Below are 7,137 nucleotides of genomic sequence, written 5' to 3'. Positions count from 1 at the left end.
ATTCCCTCCCCACAACGAGCTGACAGTCTAGAAATCAGTAAGATTGGTTAGAAATCAGTAAGAGGGAGTTGAATTCATTCATACATTTTGTATAATTTCTACAATTTTGTATAATTTCTACAATTTAATACATTAAATAAATTTACACAATTTATATAATTTAATTTATATAATTTGGGGAAGTAGCGTGGTTCAGTGGAAAGAGCCCAGGCTTTGGAGTCAGAGGCCGTGGGTTCAAATCCCCGCTCCGCCACTTGTGAGCTGTGTGACTTTGGGCAAGTCACTTCACTTCTCTGGGCCTCAGTTCCCTCATCTGGAAAATGGGGATGAAGACTGTGAGCCCCCCGTGGGACACCCTGAGTACCTTGTATCAACCCCAGCACTTAGAACAGTGCTTTGTACATAGTAAGCGCTTAACAAATACCAACATCATTATTATTATAAAACTCAGGCTTTCCATCCCCAGTGTCTGTCTTGTTCATTCATTCAATCGTATTTATTGGGCGCTTACTGTGTGCAGAGCACTGTACTAAGCGCTTGGGAAGTCCAAGTTGGCAACATATAGAGATGATCCCTACCCAATAGCGGGCTCACAGTCTAGAAGGGGGAAGTGGTGGGACCAAAGGAGCAAGTCGGGGGTGATGCAGAAGGGAGGGGGAGAAAAGGAAAGGAGAAGGCCTCTTGGAGGAGACGTAATAAGCATGGTGGCTCAGTGGAAAGAGCCCGGGCTTTGGAGTCAGAGGTCATGGGTTCAAATCCCAGCTCTGCCAATTGCCAGCTGGGTGACTTTGGGTAAGTCATTTCACTTCTCTGGGCCTCAGTTACATCACCTGTTAAATGGGGATTCATTCATTCAATCATTTATTGAGCACTTACCATGTGCAGAGCACTGTCCTAAGCGCTTGGGAAGTCCAAGTTGGCAACTTACAGAGACGGTCCCCACCCAACAGTGGGCTCACAGTCTAGAAGGGGGAGACAGACAACAAAACAAAACATATTAACAAAGTAAAATAGAATAAATATGGGATTAAGCCTGTGAGCCCCCCGTGGGACAACCTGATCACCGTGTAACCTCCCCAGCGCTTAGAACAGTGCTTTGCACATAGTAAGTGTTTAATAAATGCCGTGACCTTTCCATCGGGTATAGTGTGAGGAAACTGGTGAAACTCTGCACAGGACAGTTCATGCTGAACAATCACACGTTGAGTGTGAGTGTTGTTCCTGTATTTTCTCGTCCCCAATTAATCAATCAATCGTATTGAGTGCTTACTGTGTGCAGAGCACTGTACTAAGCACTTGGGAAGTACAAGTTGGCAACATATAGAGACAGTCCCTACCCAACAGTGGGCTCACAGTCTAAAACCCCACGTGGATTCCACTTGAATGGGACTTGGGGTTCTGCCATGGGCGCAGAACATACAAATCTAATCCTCCCCTTAGGGAAGCTCTAATAGCACCAAATAATCATATTCCTCCCGAAAGGGAAGTTCAATTCGCTGCCTCCAAAATAATCAAAACTCTCAATTCGCCTTGTGGAATAAATTTTGTATGATTTATATAATTCAATACATTAAATACCATTTAATACAATTAAGAATTGTATCATTTATATCATTGGGGGAAGCAGGGTGGCTCAGTGGAAAGAGCCTGGGCTTTGGAGTCAGAGGCCGTGGGTTCAAATCCCCGCTCCGCCACTGTTCAGCTGTGTGACTTTGGGCAAGTCGCTTCACTTCTCTGGGCCTCAGTTCCCTCATCTGGAAAATGGGGATGAAGACTGGGAGCCCCCAGTGGGACAACCTGATTACCTTGTATCTACCCCAGCGCTTAGAACAGTGCTTTGCACATAGTAAGCGCTTAACAAATACCAACATTATTATTATTGTTATTATTATTATTATTATTATTATTATAAAACTCAGGCTTTCCATCCCCAGTGTCTGTCTTGTTCATAGTCTAGACGGGGGAGACAGGCAACAAAACTGATTCTCTCCCTCTCCCCCATTCCCATCCTTGGGTGATGGGTGACTGATGGGTGACTGTGAGTCCGCTGTTGGGTAGGGACCGTCTCTATATGTTGCCAACTTGTACTTCCCAAGCGCTTAGTCCAGTGCCCTGCACACAGTAAGCGCTCAATAAATACGATTGAATGAATGAGTGGGGTGGAATTGCTTAACCAGAGAAAAATGGCCCAGTCCACATACAGTTTGAGATTTGACCGTAAAAAAGTCCTACATCCTTAAGAAACAACCTGCTGTAGCACACAGATTCCGGGCCTGGGAGGTCATGGGTTCTAATCCTGACTCTGCACACAGTAAGCGCTCAATAAATACGATTGAATGAATGAATGAATGAATGGCATGGAATTGCTTAACCAGAGAAAAACGGCCCGGTCCACATACAGTTTAAGAGATTTGACCGTAAAAAAGGCCTACTTCTTTAAGAAACAACTTGGTGTAGCACATAGATCCCGGGCCTGGGAGGTCATGGGTTCTAATCCTGACTCTGCACACAGTAGGCACTCAATAAATACAATTGAATGAATGGCGTGGAATTGCTTAACCAGAGAAAAACGGCCCAGTCCACATACAGTTTAAGAGATTTGACCATAAAAAAGTCCTACTTCCTTAAGAAACAACCTGGTGTAGCGCATAGATCCCGGGCCTGGGAGTTGGGAGGTCACGGGTTCTAATCCTGACTCTGTACACAGTAAAGCGCTCAATAAATATGATTGAATGAATGAATGAATGGTGGGAATTGCTTAACCAGAGAAAAATGGCCCAGTCCACATACAGTTTAAGAGATTTGACCGTAAAAAAGTCCTACTTCCTTAAGAAACAACCTGCTGTAGCACATAGATCCTGGGCCTGGGAGGTCATGGGTTCTAATTCTGCTCTGCACACAGTAAGCACTCAATAAATACGATTGAGTGAATGAATGGATGGTGTGGAATTGCTTAACCAGAGAAAAACGGCCCGGTCCACATTCAGTTTAAGAGATTTGACCGTAAAAAAGGCCTACTTCTTTAAGAAACAACCTGGTGTAGCACATAGATCCCGGGCCTGGAAGGTCATGGGTTCTAATCCTGACTCTGCACACAGTAGGCACTCAGTAAATACGATTGAATGAATGGCGTGGAATTGCTTAACCAGAGAAAAACGGCCCAGTCCACATACAGTTTAAGAGATTTGACCATAAAAAGTCCTACTTCCTTAAGAAACAACCCGGTGTAGCGCATAGATCCCGGGCCTGGGAGTTGGGAGGTCATGGGTTCTAATCCTGACTCTGCACACAGTAAGCGTTCAATAAATATGATTGATTGAATGAATGGCGTGGAATTGCTTAACCAGAGAAAAATGGCCCAGGCCACATACAGTTTAAGAGATTTGACCGTAAAAAAGTCCTACTTCTTTAAGAAATAACCTGGTGTAGCACATAGATCCCAAGCCTGGGAGGTCATGGGTTCTAATCCTGACTCTATACACAGTAGGCGCTCAATAAATACGATTGAATGAATGGCATGGAATTGCTTAACCAGAGAAAAATGGCCCAGGCCACATGTAGTTTAAGAGATTTGACCATAAAAAATTCCTACTTCTTTGAGAAACAACCTGGTGTAGCACATAGATCCCGGGCCTGGGAGGTCATGGGTTCTAATCCTGACTCTGCACACAGTAGGCACTCAATAAATACGATTGAATGAATGGCGTAGAATTGCTTAACCAGAGAAAAATGGCCCAGTCCACATACAGTTTAAGAGAATTGACAGTAAAAAAAGTCCTACTTCCTTAAGAAACAACCTGGTGTAGCACATAGATCCCGGGCCTGGGAGGTCATGGGTTCTAATCCTGACTGTGCACACAGTAAGTGCTCAATAAATACAATTGATTGAATGAATGAATGAATGGTGTGGAATTGCTTAACCAGAGAAAAATGGCCCAGTCCACATACAGTTCAAGAGATTTGACCGTAAAAAAGTTCTACTTCCTTAAGAAACAACCTGCTGTAGCACATAGATCTCAGGCCTGGGAGGTCATGGGTTCTAATCCTGCTCTGCACACAGTAAGCGCTCAATAAATATGATTGAGTGAATGAATGGATGGCGTGGAATTGCTTAACCAGAGAAAAACGGGCCAATCCACATATAGTTTGAGATTTGACCGTAAAAAAGTCCTACTTCTTTAAGAAACAACCTGGTGTAGCACATAGATCCCGGGCCTGGGAGGTCATGGGTTCTAATCCTGACGCTGCACACAGTAGGTGCTCAATAAATACGACTGAATGAATGGCGTGGGATTGCTTACCCAGAGAAAAATGGCCCAGTCCACATACAGTTTAAGAGAATTGACAGTAAAAAAGTCCTACTTCCTTAAGAAACAACCCGGTGTAGCACATAGATCCCGGGCCTGGGAGTTGGGAGGTCATGGGTTCTAATCCTGACTCTGCACACAGTAAGTGCTCAATAAATACGATTGAATGAATGGCGTGGAATTGCTTAATCAATCAATCAATCAGTCAATCAATCAGTCGTATTTATTGAGCACTTACTGTGTGCAGAGCACTGTACTAAGCGCTTGGGAAGTACAAGTTGGCAACACGTAGAGACGGTCTCTACCCAACAATGGGCTCACAGTCTTAACCAGAGAAAAGTGGCCCAGTCCACATACAGTTTAATAGATTTGACGGTAAAAAAGTCCTACTTCCTTAAGAAACAACCTGCTGTAGCACATAGATCCCGGGCCTGGGAGTTGGGAGGTCATGGGTTCTAATCCTGACTCTGCACACAGTAAGCGCTCAATAAACACGATTGAACTGAATGAACGACTCCACCACTTGCCAGCCGTGTGACCTTGGGCAAGCCGCTTCACTTCTCCGGACTTCAAGATGGGGATTGAGACCGTGAGCCCCTCGCGTCCAATCCAATGTGCTTGTATCCACCCTGGAGCTTAGTAAAGTGCCTGGCACATAGCGCTTAACAAATATCATTATTATCATTATTACTACCAATAATAATAAACTGACCACAGATGAACAAATACCATTATCCGGAAGCAGCGTGGCTCAGTGGAAAGAGCCCGGGCTTTGGAGTCAGAGGTCATGGGTTCAAATCCCGGCTCCGCCAACTGTCAGCTGGGTGACTTTGGGCAAGTCACTTCACTTCTCTGGGCCTCAGTGACCTCATCTGGAAAATGGGGATTAAGACTGTGAGCCCCCTGTGGGACAACCTGATCACCTTGTAACCCCCCAGCACTTAGAACAGTGTTTTGCACATAGTAAGCACTTCATAAGTGCCAACATTATTATTATTAAAATGGGGATGAAGACTGTGAGTCCCCTGTGGGACAACCTGATCACCTTGTAACCCCCCAGCGCTTAGAACAGTGTTTGGCACATAGTAAGCGCTTAATAAGTGCCAACATTATTATTATTAAAATGGGGATGAAGACTGTGAGCTCCCCGTGGGACAACCTGATCACCTTGTAACCCCCCCAGCGCTTAGAACAGTGTTTTGCACATAGTAAGCGCTTAATAAGTGCCAACATTATTAATATTAAAATGGGGATGAAGACTGTGAGCCCCCCGTGGGACAACCTGATCACCTTGCATCCTCCCCAGCGCTCAGGACAGTGCTTTGCACATAGTAAATGCTTAACAAATACTATTATTATTATTATTATTATCACAGGTCTGAGAGTCAGAAGGTCATGGGTTCTAATCCCAGCTCTGCCACTTGGTTTGCTGTGGCTGTGTGACCTTGGGCAAGTCACTTCCCTTCTCTGGGCCTCAGTTCCCTCATCTGGAAAATGGGGATGGAGACCGTGAGCCCCACGTGGGACGGGGACCGTGTCCAACCTGATCTGCTCGCATCCACCCCGGAGCTAAGTACGGTGCCTTATGTTGCCAATTTGTACTTCCCAAGCGCTTAGTACAGTGCTCTGCACATAGTAAGCGCTCAATAAATACGATTGATGATGATGACACGTAGTAAGCGTTTAATACCTCAATTATTATTACAACTATTAGAAACCTAGTAAATCCCACCTGGTTATCTTCTAACTACCCGCTCCCTCTAGACTATAAGCTCAATGTGGGGTGAGAAGCAGCATGGCTCAGTGGAAAGAGCCCGGGCTTTGGAGTCAGAGGTCATGGGTTCAAATCCCGGCTCCACCGATTGTCTGCTGTGTGACTTTGGGCAAGTCACTTCACTTCTCTGGGCCTCAGTTACCTCATCTGTAAAATGGGGATGAAGACTGTGAGCCCCCCGTGGGACAACCTGATCACCTTGTAACCTCTCCAGCGCTTAGAACAGTGCTTTGCACATAGTAAGTGCTTAATAAATGCCATTAAAAAAATGTCTCTTTAATGTGGTTATATTATACATTTCCAAGCGCTCAGTACAGTGTTCATTCATTCAGTCATATTTATCGAGCACTTACCGTGTGCAGAGAACTGGACAGAGCACTTGGGAAGTACAATAATAATAATAATAATAATAATTAATAATAGCATTTATTAAGCGCTTACTATGTGCAAAGCACTGTTCTAAGCACTGGGGAGCTTGCAAGGTGATCAGGTTGTCCCACGGGGGGCTCACGGTCTTCATCCCCATTTTCCAGATGAGGGAACTGAGGCCCAGAGAAGTGAAGTGACTTGCCCAAAGTCACCCAGCTGACAATTGGCGGAGGCGGGATTTGAACCCGGGACCTCTGACTCCAAAGCCCATGCGCTTTCCACTGAGCCACGCTGCTTCTCAAATTGGCAGCAGATAGAGATGGTCCCTACTCTGCACACAGTAATAACAATGGTGGTATTTGTTAATAACAACAACAATGGCATTTATTAAGCGCTTACTATGTGCAAAGCACACTTCCTAGTAAGCGCTCAATAAATACCACTGACTCCAACCTGATTATTCATTCATTCAATCGTATTTATTGAGCGCTTACTGTGTGCAGAGCACTGGACTAAGCGCTTGGGAACTACAAGTTGGCAACATATACAGTCCCTATCCTCTTGTATCTATCCCAATGCTCAGTACAGAGAAGCAGCGTGGCTCAGTGGAAAGAGCCCGGGCTTTGGAGTCAGAGGTCACGGGTTCAAATCCCAGCTCGGCCAATTGTCAGCTGGGTGACTTTGGGC

The sequence above is a fragment of the Tachyglossus aculeatus genome, chromosome 7 (genome assembly GCF_015852505.1).
Source record: "Tachyglossus aculeatus isolate mTacAcu1 chromosome 7, mTacAcu1.pri, whole genome shotgun sequence".
NCBI lineage: Eukaryota > Metazoa > Chordata > Mammalia > Monotremata > Tachyglossidae > Tachyglossus > Tachyglossus aculeatus.
This window is presented reverse-complemented; position numbering follows the sequence as displayed.